Here is a 14,719-nt window from a genome sequence, read left to right as displayed (position 1 = left end):
CACATTCAAAAAACTTTCTAGAAATATACTATATGTTATTGTTAGCTTTAGTCACCCTCATGTGTCATAGAACACCAGAATTTATTCCTCCTACCTAACTGTACCTTTCTTTTTCCTTTTTTTTTCTTTTCCTCTACTCCTTTTTCTTGTGTTGTGGATTGAACTCAGGGCCTCCTATATGTGCTCTACCACTGAGCTACACCCCAACCCCTAACTGCTGGCAAACCTCTCTATTCCTCAGCCTGCCCTGTCCTTCCTGCCTCTAGAATCACTATTTCACTCTCAAATTCTGTGAGATCAGCTTTCCTAGTTCCACATATGCAGCATTTATCCTTCTATGCTTGGCTTATTTCTCTTAGACAAATAATTCAGGCCTCGGAAATCTCTATATGTGCTTTCTTTCCTTACAAAGTTCTCTTCACTTGTTCTGTTTACCTAGTTGCCTCAGGTCCCAATTTAAATATCATGTTGTCCTAGAAGCCTTCCCTGATCCCCCATCTAAATTTGGTCCTCTGTTATTCTTTTTCAAAGTCCCTGTTTTTGACCCACATTCTAATCATTAGTCTCAACTACACATTTATTTGGGTAACCGTTCATTTCTACTCCCTCACTAAGTCACAGAGAGCAGGGATCCCATCTGTTGTGTTTTCTTACTGCATCTCCAGCACCTGGCACGTGGTAGGTCCTCAAAAACCATGTGTGGATGAATAACTCAAAGAAAGTGAGGTTTAGCTGCAGTGGGCATAGAGCTCAGGAGAGGGGGGTTATATAAAGAAATGGATTGAGAAGCAGGTGTTCATGCTGGCAGTGGGTGAACCATGTGACCAGGAGATCAGAGAAATAGGAGTATTTGAGAGAGCAAGTGGACCACAAGGTAGGCATTCCTATGCAGTATGGTAGCCAATGAGAGAACCCAGCTTCTGGACTGGGCTGAAAGATAGAAACACAGTTGCCAGGAAGAAACTAGGACCTGGAACAGCCAAATAATCTTCACCTGTGAGAAGTCTTCTCTCCTTGGGTATCACATTAACAGCAGCTCCAAGAACCCTCATCCCACGTACAGTGGAATCCCCAGCATCATCCACCTCTTCATCTCCCTTGCCCTTTTCTGGGATGCTTCTCTCTGTGATGCAATGTTGCTTCTGCTAAAGTTCTTTCTCTGAAGTTTCATGTCCAGAGCCTGATTTATTCTTGCCACACCACACCTTGCTATATAGGCAACACCACCAAAATGGGGAACACAACACCTTTTTCCCCCAAAAAACCATGCACATGGGTTATTGTTTATAGTACAGTTAAAGTTTGGGAATAAATTATGTATGTTGGGGAATAAGTTTGTAGGGAGCTGATGGAAGAGCTATTAAAAGCTGCATTATTTCCAAATGACCTAAAATAGAACTTAATATGACACATGCATTAAACACCCATGAAGCTACTTCCAATACTGGGGACACCTCAATGGACTTCTTTTCTTAAAAACAGACAAACAAACAAAAACCAAGCTTCATATAACACTTGATGCTACTCCTCTGTTGAGAAGAAACTTAGATCATTTTCTCTTTTTGCATATTCTACACTTTCCTTCTTCCCCACTCTAACCCCTGATAATTATTGATATCTATAAATTATTGATAATATAATTGATATTTAAGAACTTTCCATGTGCCTGCTACCATTTTAAGAACTTCTTGTGCATGTCTCACTTAATCCTATGTCCATGAGTTAGGCATCCTTATCATCACTACTTTTCAAAGTACCAAAGAGAGGCCCAAGCTTAAGGAATGTGACAGAGGTGGCCAGGCAAGCATGTGGTACAGACAGGATCAGAGAAAAGGAACCTGAGTCTGAGATGATGGCCTCTACCTCCCCTCACCAGCCAGACTGGAGGCCATCACACCTCCTATTCCTGACCTTCCTGGCCTCAAACTAAAAACTCCTAATTTTTGGTACTCAGCAATTTAGCTTTCTTTCTCTTCCAGCTTGATGCTTATTTAAGGCCAGACAAGCTCAGGCCTTTGGCTGATAACCTTTATTAAATTCTTCTCTCTTTTCCCTGAATGAATTTTTACTTAATTCTGCTCTTCCTAGCAGGGAAGCCTCCTTCTCAAGGTTCCCCGGCCTCTGCTCTAAAGCCAGGGTCAAGCAAACAACTACTAAGACACAAGGGAAGTGTAAAGGGAACAGTGCAGCCCCTCCCCCCATAACTAGGATAAGATGGTCGCCTGTTTCTATCTCAATGTAAACAACTTATAGCCGTGCCATCCATTAATTTCCATCTGAAAAGGTGCCAGCCTCTATAGTTTACTATAAAAGGATATGGCTTATCCTAGTGTCTATTACCATCAGGGAAAGAATCAATGTGCTACAATCGCTAAGCTATGGAACCAACTTAGATGCCCTTCAACAGATGAATGGATTAAGAAAATGTGTTATATATACAAAATGGAATATTAGCCATAAAGAAGAATGAAATTATGGCATTTGCTGGTAAATGGATGGAACTAGAGAATATCACGCTAAGTGAAATAAGCCAATCCCCCAAAAACAAAGGCCAAATGTTCTCTCCGATATGTGGATGCTGACACATAATTAGGGGGCAGAGAGGAAAGAATAGAAGCTCATTGGATTAGACAAATGGGAATGAAGGGAAGGAAGGAGGGGTGGAAATAGGAAAGGTAGTAGAATGAATTGGACATAGCTTTCCTAATGTTCATATATGAATGCATGACCAGTGAAATTTCATATCATGTACAACCACAAAAATGGGATCCTAATTAGAATGTTAACCTCTATGTATGTATAATATATCAAAATATACTCTACTGTCACATACATACAAAAGGAACAAATTTTAAAGAAAGAATCAATGTACTAAGGGAAAAATAATTGAACCCCACTAATGTTTGTGGCTGTCACTACTTTTCAGTTATTTTATGACCTCACATTCTCGTGGCTTAAACTTACTTTTCAAACTCATTTTTTAACAACCTGGTATGGTGCTGTAACCCTTTTGGAGAGAGAAAGCAGGAAGGTGGTAAGCACCTGATCAAGTTCACCCAGACCTAGTGGCCCAGGCAGGAAAGAAGCACAGATCCTTCCAGAGAAACCTGACCCCTAAAATTCACTCCCACTTATTTAAACCCTCTTTTCACTAAACCCTCTCTCTCAAAGACTTACCATCCCTGTTTCTGCATAGCTCAAAGAGAAATTATAAATGAGACACAGAATCAAGTGGGAAAAAAGATTTCAGTGGGGATCAGAAGGAAAACTGGGGATCTCGCAATATTAAATCATAAAGATGTGATTGTTGAAGTTGCTGGAATCTTGGTTCACGTTTCATTAGCTCTTTAAGACATAGTGACAGAATATAACACATTCCCAGTGGGGTTGAAACTCTATCATTTCCTGTTGGGGAACAATGATTTTTATTTATTCAGTGCCAATGTGTCTGCATACTGTTCTACTGTGTCAAGATAAAAATGCACCAGAGGGATCACAGCTATTAGAGAAGACTCAGGAGTGTGTAGTCACCTACCACATGGGAGGCTTGAGTCTCTAGATGATCCTGCAGGGATTTTTTCATCATATAAAGATTCTCAGAAAACCAGCTGGCAGCCATCTCCTCTTGAACACAAAGGAAGGGTAGACAAAATATTGTAGAGGAAACCTTGGAACTGAAATTTACTAAGCTTTACCAAAAGTCTCCTAAGGAATCTTGGTTATTTAAGGTATTTCTATTAAACACATTCTACAGACTAATGTTTTTGAGAAGTGCTATGTACAACTGCATCCTTCTTGAAAAATCACATTAAAGTTGCTTGAATATGCTGAAGTACAGGTTAATTTAGAATCCCCCCAAACCTATTCACCCCTGGAAAAGTTAGTTTATTTGCAGTACTTTGATAGTGTACCCATTCTGAGAGAAGGTTAGATAGTAAGAGACTAAGAAATGTATTTGGTTGTATCAATGAAAGACAGGAACAACGTTTCCATCATATCTGATTAGAAACACGGCCCCCAGGAGGTGAAGAAGCAATCCTTGAGACACTTTGGCCTACTTGAACAAATAAAAGACCCAAAATAAAAAGCTTTAGAACAATATTGGTACGAGGAGTTCCGATGTAGAAGAATGTCAGGCAAGCTTCTTGATCAGAATTATTACTTGTTCCCCATCCCTTTCTTTTGACACTTTTTGTCTATATTAATGAGTCTGAAATGATAGCTCATCATCATCTCTTTGCTTAATCATCATGATTCCCTCTGTTGTGTGTTCATAATTTTAGGCTCCATGGTGCAAACCAGGATTTTCTCCTCCCTGACTGTGTCTGTGTATCATAATTGAGCCATTTCCGCCTCTCTGGTCACCTTTGTATTCTCCAAAGTGCATCCTCTGTACATTAATCCTCTAGTTAAATATTGATAGCAAGCCTCTGCCTTAATATTTGCTTTGTTGTCCCATTATTGCTACATACAGGCTGATTATTTGTTTTTGTCTTTCCAGCCTGTTTAATCAGTATTGAGTCAATGTTCCCCATGTTTAGCTTTCTTATCCAATCATTACTGGAGAGTGCTCTGACATCAGCTCTGAAAGAATTCTTATCTGGTGTATGCCCTGTCTTAGCCAGTAGGGGTCAGAAGGGCATTTCTCTCTGGGGTCAAGCGGTTGGTAGTGAGAAAAGAAAGCCCCGAAGCATGTCTTGGGCTGAACATCTCTCCTTGAATCTTGTCCCCTAAATGTAGCTGAAGAGAGAAGTGTCACCAGGACCAACAGGGCAGTGTTTGTGACGGAAGTTGGCTCTGGAGTTCTGGAGGTCATAAACTTGCCCAAGAGCTGTCAGCCCAACAAAGGACTATGGAATGGTAGGAGGTGCCAGGGTGTCATTCCTGGTCTTGATAAATCTATTGGAGATGTTAGAGCAAGTAACTGCCTCACAGGTTAATGTGGAAGTATTAAGTGGTAAGTAGATAGGAAACGTCTTTGAAAATGTACCATTCTGTGCGGCTAAACAAAGATGCACTAAAACATAGAGATGTAAATGCCATCCCTGAAGGCAAGCAAATCATTCTGCTTTAATCAGAATGGTATGGAGGCAGCCTTCAACTCCTGGTTCCCCAACTAGAAGCTGTGACACCCCAGCAGAAATACCACCATTGCTTTGTAAATGTATGTATTTTAGGAAAGGAGTGATGATTAAATTTTAGACACCATTTGAAAAATATCAAAAGAAAATGATTAACTAGCTAGGAGAGAAGATTTTCAAATGCTCCCAACACAAAGAAATTATAAATGTCTGAGGTGACAGAGATGCCAATTACCTTGATCTGATAATTACACATCGTGTACATGTATTCAAATGTCACACTGTAGGTAACCCCCAAATGTGTACAATTATTATGTGTTAATTAAATTTTTAAAATAAATAAAATTCTTTCAAAGAAAAAGATTAAACAGTTATGCTCTGGGTGATTTCCAAACCCTGGTTTTAGTTTGCTTATCAGTGACTCCAGAAGTCTCCTTCTGCCACCACTCACAGAAGACAGGAGGCAAACAAGCAGTGAATCTTCCAGAAGCTGATCGTCTGGTTTTCAACAATAGGGAATCTGGTGGTTTAGAGATCTTGGGTAACAGATATCATGTGTAAATACATGGCTTAAAGTTTCCCCAGTAAAAGTTGATAATACAAACAATGACTTCCCCTGGTAAAGTAGGAGGACACAGTCTTCACTTTTCCAGTTATTTCCAGGTGACTCCTCCCATTCTCTATGTTCCAGAGAACCTGGAGCTTCTGAGGCAGTAGTGACACCTGCCATCAAGAAACCAGAATCTGAATGTCAGCCCGGAGGAATCTCCTAGTTTTGTGACTGATCCATTAGTCAGTGTTTTTTGTTTTTGTTTTTGTTTTTGTTTTTGAGTATTTGACACTTCCCTGAAACTCCATCTTCTGTCAAAATGTCATTCTTTTGTCAAATGCTGGAGTGCTCTCTCTCCTCTGGTTCTCCCTCCCTAGTGGATTGTCTTGGAATTTCTCACCCAAATTCCCATTCAATGTGAAAATTCCTTGTCACCATAAATGAGAGAGAAAGTCACTGTCTATGTACCCAAAGGCTAGAGACAAACTCTGCTTACAGCATTATCACATTATAACTTTATAACTATTTGTTTATTTTCTGTATTGGCCTACAACCAATGAAATGAAGTCCTCTCTGGTTAGTTCAACATGAGGCATTTAATGCAATAAGCTAATTATAAAAGTATTGACAGACTCCATAAAAGTATTGATAATCCACAGAGTGATAATGAAATGTCTCAGATTTTAGTTAGGCTTGGGATCCTGTCACATGTTTGGAATTTGAGTCCAAAAATCAAGGGTCCCTAGCCAGATCTTGTTCATGCAAGCTGAGGCCTCTGGTCTACGAACTGAAACCGAGAGAAATGGGGTTGAACATCCTGGCATCTCCTAACATTCACACTCCAATCTCCAGGCAGTGCTTTCACCGCTGTAAACATGGTCCCAAGCCATGTGCTAAGAGAACCCAGAAAATTCAGCTTTGGGGGAAATGTCTAAGGATTAAGTCTACATCAAAAAAGCAAGTGATTAAGACAGACAAAAGAAATTATAGGCATACACATAAGAAAAGAAGAACTCAAATTGGCACTATTTGTTGATGATGTGATTCTATAACTAGAAGACCCTAAAAGTTCCACCAGAAAACTTCTAGAACTGATAAATGAATTCAGCAAAGTAGCAGAATATAAAATCAACACCCATAAATCAAAGGCATTTCTGTATATCAGTGACAAATCCTCAGAAAGAGAAACGAAGAAAACTATCCCATTTTCAACAGCCTCATAAATAAATATATAAATAAATAAAATACTTGGGAATCAACTTAAAGAAAGAGGTGAAAGATCTATGTAATAAAAATTACAGAAACCTAAAGAAAGAAGTCAAAGAGGACCTTAGAAGATGGAAAGATCTACCTTGCTCTTGGATAGGCATGATTAATATTATCAAAATGACCATACTTCCAAAATCACTATATAAGTTCAATGCAATTCTGATCAAAATTCCAATGACATTCCTCATAGAAATAGAAAAAGCAATCATGAAATTCATCTGGAAAAATATGAGACCCAGAATAGCTAAAGAAATCCTTAGCAGGAAGAGTGAAGCAGGTGGCATCACTATACCAGACCTTAAACTATACTACAGAGCAATAGTAACAAAAACAGCATGGTGTTGGCACCAAAACAGACTGGTAGACCAATGGTACAGATAGAGGACACAGAGACTAACCCACAAAACTACAATTATCTTATATTAGATAAAGGTGCCAAAAACATGCATTGGAGAAAAGATAGCCTCTTCAACAAATGGTGTTGGGAAAACTGGAAATCCATATGCAACAAAATGAAATTAAACCCTATCTCTCACCATGCACAAAACTCAACTCAAAATGGATCAAGGACTTAGGAATAAAACCAGAGACTCTGTGTCTAATAGAAGAAAAAGTAGGCCCTAATCTCCATCATGTGGGATTAGGCTCCAACTTTCTTAATAAGACTCCTTAAAATCAAGAATCAATAAATGGGATGGATTTAAACTAAAAAGTTTCTTTTCAGCAAAAGAAACAATCTGCTAGGTGAATAGAAAGCCTAAATCTTGGGAGCAAATCTTTACCCTTCATACATCAGATAGAGCACTAATCTCTAGGGTATATAAAGAACTCAAAAATCTAAAAAAAAATAATAATAACCCAATCAATAAGTGGGCCAAGTATGTGAACAGACACTTCTCAGAAGATGATATACAATCAATCAACAAATATATGAAAAAAATTTTCATCGTCACTAGCAATTAGAGAAATGCAAATCAAAACCACTCTTAAGATTTCATCTCACTCCAATCAGAATGCCAGCTATTATGCATACAAACAACAATAAGTATTGGCGAGGATGTGGGGAAAAAGGCACACTCATACATTGCTAGTGGGACTGCAAATTGGTGCAGCCAATATGGAAAGCAGTATGAAGATATCTTGTATACTGGGAATGGAACCACCATTTGACCCAGCTATCCCTCTCCTCAGTCTATACTCAAAGGACTTAAAATCAGCATACTACAAGGACACAGCCACATCAATGTTTATAGCAGCACAATTCACAATAGCAAAACTGTGCAACCAACCTAGATGTCCTTCAATAGATGAATGGATAAAAAAATTGTGGCATATATACACAATGGAATGTTACTCAGCAATAAAAGAGAATAAAATCATGGCATTTGCAGGTAAATGGATGGAGTAGAAGAAGATAATGCTAAGTGAAGTTAGCCAATCCCAAAAACCAAATGCCAAATTTTTTCTTTGATTCAAGGAGGCTGATTCATAGTGGGATAGGGAGAGGGAACATGGGATGAATAGATGAGTTCTATATAGCGCAGTGGGGTTGGAGGGAAAGGGAGGGGGCATGAGGTTATTATTAACGATGGTAGAATGTGATGATCATTATTATCCAAAGTACAGGTATGAAGACAGAATTGGTGTGAATATACTTTGTATACAACCGGAGATATGAAAAATTATGCTGTATATGTGTATTAAGAATTGTAATGCATCCCGCTGTCATCTATAAATAATAAATAAATAAATAAAAGCAAGTGACTTGCTCTCATACCTGTCTCCCTGTCTCCCTCCATAGATAGTAGGCTTCATTTTGGTATCTCCAGCACAAGAAATAAAGTACATACACTTGTTCAGTAAAATACTCAAAGTGAGACTCGTTTTCCTTATATTCCTGTCAAAGGAACTTAAGCCTTTATAGAAAAATAAGAGCAACCATCTTAGGCTTCCTTAAGCCATTTTCTTTCTCCATCAGACTGAAAAGCCCCCTCCCCCTCCCTTTAATGATGGTATTTCCATCTTGTCTGTTGGCTTCTCACAGTTTCCTCATTCCCAAAGTTCCAAGGGGATGATAAGAAGCCGCTGGTAATCTCGTTTGAAATTTGCATTGAGTTCAGTTGTCTGTTCCCTAGAGCCCTACTCTACAGGCCAGTCAGGCTAAGAAAGGAGAGTCTTTGCTATCAAACACGTTTTAAGTCTTTTCATTATCAATGCGTGAGCACAGCATATAATGAGGTCTTGTAGTAGCAGATAGGGAATTCATTTCTCAGCCAAGAGGCTGAACTTGTAGCTGCCAGATCCTGGACCATTATCTATAATTACTTCATGAGTATTCCACAAAGATCATTTTCTTTGTAAGATAGAAAAGTCAGGTCTTTCTGAAGGCTTTGTAGATTAAGTCCAGGCCAAAGCAAGATGAGCTGGTGTTGATATCTAAAAGGGTGTGTTTCTCCTCTCTAGGATGAAGCCAGGAGGCCTCTGCCCAGCCATGAAGCCACTTCCCATGAAGTAAGTGACATTAACTATGGGCATTTATTAGTCTCTGAAACTCTGGGCTTTTTGCCATTTGACAGTTTTCATATGAAGAGTTTATGTCTGTGAAAGTTTCTATCTCTGTCATCACATTCCACAAAACTTGCTTGTAAATCAGCTAGTTACTGGATTCCTTGCACAAATTCAGGATGGAAAAAAAAATCATGAGCTACTCCACGGAAAAAGAAAATTCTGGAAAAATCAATGAGAGAAAAAAATATTCTTGTTTGAGGAAGATGACTGAGGAGTGGGGGAGTGATGTGTTAGAGCCAATTCAAGCCAACTTCTAAAAGTCGATTCTGTGCGTCTATCTGCAGCTTTGTGTTCAGTGAAGTCATACTAGAAGCTTGAAGTCAACCAGAATGGGAGTATTTCCACTACAGACACTGGCAGATACTATAAATCAGGGCCTTTTACTCTTAATCCTTTCAAAGATTTAGCTGTAAAACTTTAACAGAGAGGGAAGGATCCCATTTTCCAATTTGTGATACCCGCTCCACCACCACAAATTAGATTTATTAACTTGCTGGCACCCACAGGTATTGTGGGGCATCTCACTATGAGAGAGTTGGGGAAGTCCTTACGGGATTTGGACTTGTGCAGAATGTTTTTTAATAGAGAGCAGGGAGAAGGAAACAGCTCTACACTGAGTGCTGCCATGAAGCAGAGGCAGCTGAAGAATTGGGTACATGGCAATCATTATTCTAGTGGAGGAAGTCTGAAGTGGAGCTGAGGGAGTCATTGGGAAAGAAGTTGCCATTAGGTAAGAAAGCAGTAATCACTCAAAAGGACAAAGGTTGCCCATCATTTTGAAGCTGTGGTATGGCCTTGGGGGACAGGCTGTTTATGTGGCCTTGGCCATGTCCCGTTAGAAGCCTATTTCTTTTTTTTTTTATTTTTATTTTTTAGATTCTGTTAGAAACATCATGGTCTGATTACTAGCAGGTCTAAGAAATGGACTCAGGGTCCTGTTTCCTTGGAAACTGCAACGTTTAAGCCAGCTGTGGAATGCTGTGTACAAACCCCTTATCACCTGGTTTGGAAACCAAGGCCGCTTCCCTATGTCAAATTGACCCAGGAGTCTCAGATCCCCCAGGCAAAAGTGGGATATTAATTCCCATGGAATCAAATCAAACAGAAAGCTTTCCACTACATTGGGTTCTTTAAAAAACAGTTTCTACTGATGTCAATGAACAAAAGCAATTTTTGCAGGTTCTTACCTTCTACCCAACCTTCACCTGCTCCCTGTTGCTTGCTTCAGGCTCACTGATCTCACTGCTAGATCCACAGGGACCACAGCTACATTTTACCTAAAGGAAGTATAGACAGACACAATAAAAGCTTTTAAGACTTTGCTGTCTTAAACATCTTTTGTCTCCAAAACCAGGCACAAAGTCTGTACTTAGCAAATGCTTGTGGAGTGAAATTCTAGGGAATGAGGGTTATTTGGAAGCGAAATGGGACTTTGGCCCTTCTCAGCTAACATTGTTTGGATAACTCCCTCTACACATTTATAGGTTGTTTGTCACTGTAGTGATCAAGTTCCTTTTTCTGTAGAAAGTTCCACTTCAAAATGGTACAACTAAGGAAGGAAGGTGTGGTATCTGCAGCTGTGAACCCTAGGTGTGGCCCTTGCTACAAGTAAACATAAAACATGGCCATTTGCTACTGTTCAGATCTATCAGGCAACTGGCCACAAGTCACCAGACCTGCCAGGAGGGTTCCTCTTAATGTGATAGCCACCTGCACCAGAATCACCAGAGATATTATCTTTAAAAATGCAAATTCTCATTTCCACCACAAATCAACTAAATTGGAAATAGCACTGGAAACCGGGATGTGCGGTTTTCACAAGTTCACCTGCGTGATGCTTGTGCCCATGAAGATTTGAGAACGACTGATTGACATGGTGAGATCTATCTTTGTTTTTCTGTATGCTCTCCTAATCTAATAAATCCATGAAGATTTTTTTGTTGTTGCTGTTGTTTGTTTTATGTTTGGTTTTTGCAGCAATGGGAATGTTTTGATTCTCAACAATCATTTACTTTCCTATTCAACTAACTTTCACCAAGTACCAGGTACAGAAGTAACCGACAAAGCACACTCAAGGTGTCTTCCAATAAACCCATCAATCAAGGCTGTTTTTCCTGAATTGAGAGAGATTTTGTTGAACTGTATTTAGACACACACACCCCGCAGGAAAAAAAAAAAAGGAAAAAATAGCATATGCTTCTTGATCAATCATCAAAATTAGAGATGTTTACAAGCAAAGATGTGTATAGTGGTTACCTCTCATGCAGTGCGACTAGTTGGGGATAGGAAGAGAAATATGCTTGATGCACCACCCCAGTTTCTGTTGTCCCCACTCCCTCATCCACTCTTCATCTCCTAGGTTCTCAACTGACAGCTCAATTCAGAACCTGGTGCATCTTCACCTACTGCTGCCGAGGCAGCCACTCCCAAGAGCTATCACAGAACCTGAGGCAGGAAGAACTGTAGATCCCACACCTTGGCCTTTACCTGATCAGATTCCCTGGAAGGTCTGCTTCTCCCAATACTTCCAGACTTCAATGATGTTCCCTGTAATGAGTAGGCTCTCACTACACATTGGCTAGTGAAATGGGGATGTCAGGCCACAAAAAAAAAAAATGTTCTTGTGGGGCAATATTTAATCAGCAAGGGAAAAGAAAGCAATATCCTTGGGCTCCTCTCTTAGATTATTTACTGTCACATTTAAGTGCAGAATGAAGACATTTGCTGATAGGCAGGTATGTAGATATTTCAATTTCCCTACAACTGTTGTAGAATGTGAACCTGACAAATGAGAGACAATCAAGAACCAGGAAGTCACAGAATCTAGGATTCAGGGGCTCACAAAGAGGGTAATGGCAAAAAGAAGTTGAGCCGGTAAACTGAATTCCTTCTCTGCTATGAGAAGACCTCCCAAGAGCTGTATTAAAGAACAAACTGAAAATGCTTTTAAACAAGGGTTTGAAATAGCAGAAGTTCTTTCTCATTCTGACTGTCCTACAGAGTAAGACCTTAGGGAACCAATAATCCTACATGAATTAAATGTAGGCTGCAATAAGATTACCAGCATATTCTTATTGATCGCTTGTGAGGATAGAATTTTAAGTGGAAATCATTTTCCCTTGGCATGTTGAAGGCACTGGTCCATTTTCCCCTGGCTTATTGTATTGCTCTTGAGAAATCCAATGCTATTCTCATTCTCAATCCTTTATATGTGACCTGATTTTTTGTAACCTTTTAGGGTCATTTTGTTAACACAAGTCTCATGATGTTATGCCCCTGTGTGGGCCTTTCTTCAGACTTTGGTTATTGTTCTGAACATGTCATGGACCCTTTCAATGTGTATACTTTTGTCCTTCAGCTCTGGGAAATTTTCTTGTATTAATCCTTTGATAATTCTATACTCTGTTTCTCTATTTTCTTATTTTTTTGTTTCGGGAACTCCTATTGGTCAGATCTTGAAATTTCTCATGAATCTGAAGCTTTATAATTCTTCATCTCCTATTCTCCATTTGTCCTTTTATCATCTCCCCCCAACCTGAGATGTTTCCTTCTTCTCTAGTCTTTCTAATGAAATGTTGGAAGAGGGGTATTCTACCTTTAATCCCTTTAATCACTTTCTTGTTCTCTCATTATTTTCCTTTCCCACTTTTTTAAGTGTTGGTAAAATACACATAACATAAAATTTGTCCTTTGATATTTTTAAGTGAGCAATTCAATGATATTGAGTGTATTTGCAATGTTGTACAAGCACCTTTCCTAACTATTCACAAACTTTTCCATCAATAGCCTACTAAAACTTTGCACCTATTAAACAATAACTCCTCATTTCTCCTTTCCCCCCTCATGTAAACCACCATTCTACTTTCTGTCTGGATAAACTTGAATAGGTTTATCAATAAAATCATACAATTTTTCTTTGGATCTGGCTTATTTCATCTACATAATGTTTTCAAGGTTCATACATGTAGCGTGTATCTAAACTTCATATTTCACTTCATATTTCACAGCACATTTTATTTGCCCATTCATCCATCAATGGACATTTGGGTTATTTCTACCATTTGGCTGCTATGATAATGCTGCCATAAGTATTGTTGTATAATACCTGTTTAAGTCCCTGCTTTTAATTTGGTAGCATTGTTATGGTTAGATATGAGGTATATGAGGTATGACAAAACTCATGCTAGTTAATTCAGAAATGTTCAGAGGTGGGATGACTAAATGACTAGATTATGAAGTTGTAACCTAACCAGTAAATTAATCCATTTGATATATTAATGATTTGCATGGATTAGTGGGTAATAACTGTAGGCAGGTGGGGAATGATGGGAGGAAGTAGGTCACTAAGGGCATTACTTTGAGGATTGTACTTTGTTCCTTGCCCCTCAACCCTCATCTCCCTTTCTCCCTCTCTCCCCTCCCTCTCCTTCCTGGCTTCCATGAGCTGAGCAGCTTTCTTCTGCCACACCCTTCTTACCATGATATTCTGCTTTACCTCAAGCCCAGACCACTGGAGTTGGTTCACCTCTAAAACCACAAGGCCAAAATAAACTTTTTCTTCTTACGTTGTTCTTGCCTGACATTTTTTTCACAGTGATCAAAAAAACAAAACAATACCTACTGACACAAAAAATGGTACCAGGAGTAGGGTGTTTACTGTGACTTAAATGGTCATGTGAATCAGAAGTCTTTTGAGCTGGTTTACATGTAGAGTTTGGAAAATCTTGGAGATACCTTAAAATGTGTAAGCCAAGCTTCATGGGTTATTCTCATGGGAGCTCAGAGTACCAAAATGTCAATAAGAAGGTGGTCAGTAAAGACTATGATAATGAGATTTTAGAGGGCAACATGGACTCTATTGTGAACTGGACTAGAGGCAAACCATGTTACATTCTAAGGGGAAAAAAAACTTCTTTACGTGATGCCTATGTCCCTTTTTAAGTGGAATCATTTTCCCTTGGCATGTTGAAGGCATTGGTCCATTTTCTCTTGGCTTATTATATTGCTATTGAGAAATCCAATGCTATTCTCATTCTCAATCCTTTATATGTGACCTGATTTTTTGTAATCTTTTAGGGTCATTTTGTTAACACAAGTCTCATGATGTTATGCCCCTGAATTCAAAATGATGAAGTAATTAATCTGGTGGAGGAAATTTCAAGACAGGGCAGAATTCAGATATTGGCATGGGTATTGCTGGTGTCTTTTAGCCAGTTTCACTGTGAGAATTGGGAGTGAAAAAAAAAAGAAT

The 14,719-nt window shown here is 39.1% G+C and overlaps 1 long non-coding RNA gene across 1 annotated transcript in view; it reads right to left on the bottom strand.

Moving 5' to 3' along the window:
• Nucleotides 1-10,679: 10,679 nt before the first annotated feature.
• LOC113194185 (uncharacterized) overlaps nt 10,680-14,719 on the bottom strand; it is a 168,275-nt gene continuing 164,235 nt past the window's right edge. The window contains exon 4 of the long non-coding RNA XR_013344289.1: nt 10,680-10,745. This is a non-coding gene — a long non-coding RNA (uncharacterized LOC113194185). The remainder of the gene's footprint in view (nt 10,746-14,719) is intronic.

This window comes from Urocitellus parryii, chromosome 9 (genome assembly GCF_045843805.1).
Source record: "Urocitellus parryii isolate mUroPar1 chromosome 9, mUroPar1.hap1, whole genome shotgun sequence".
Classification (NCBI taxonomy): Eukaryota; Metazoa; Chordata; class Mammalia; order Rodentia; family Sciuridae; genus Urocitellus; species Urocitellus parryii.
The sequence above is the reverse complement of the archived record's forward strand: the minus strand, read 5'-3'. Positions and strand labels throughout refer to the sequence as shown.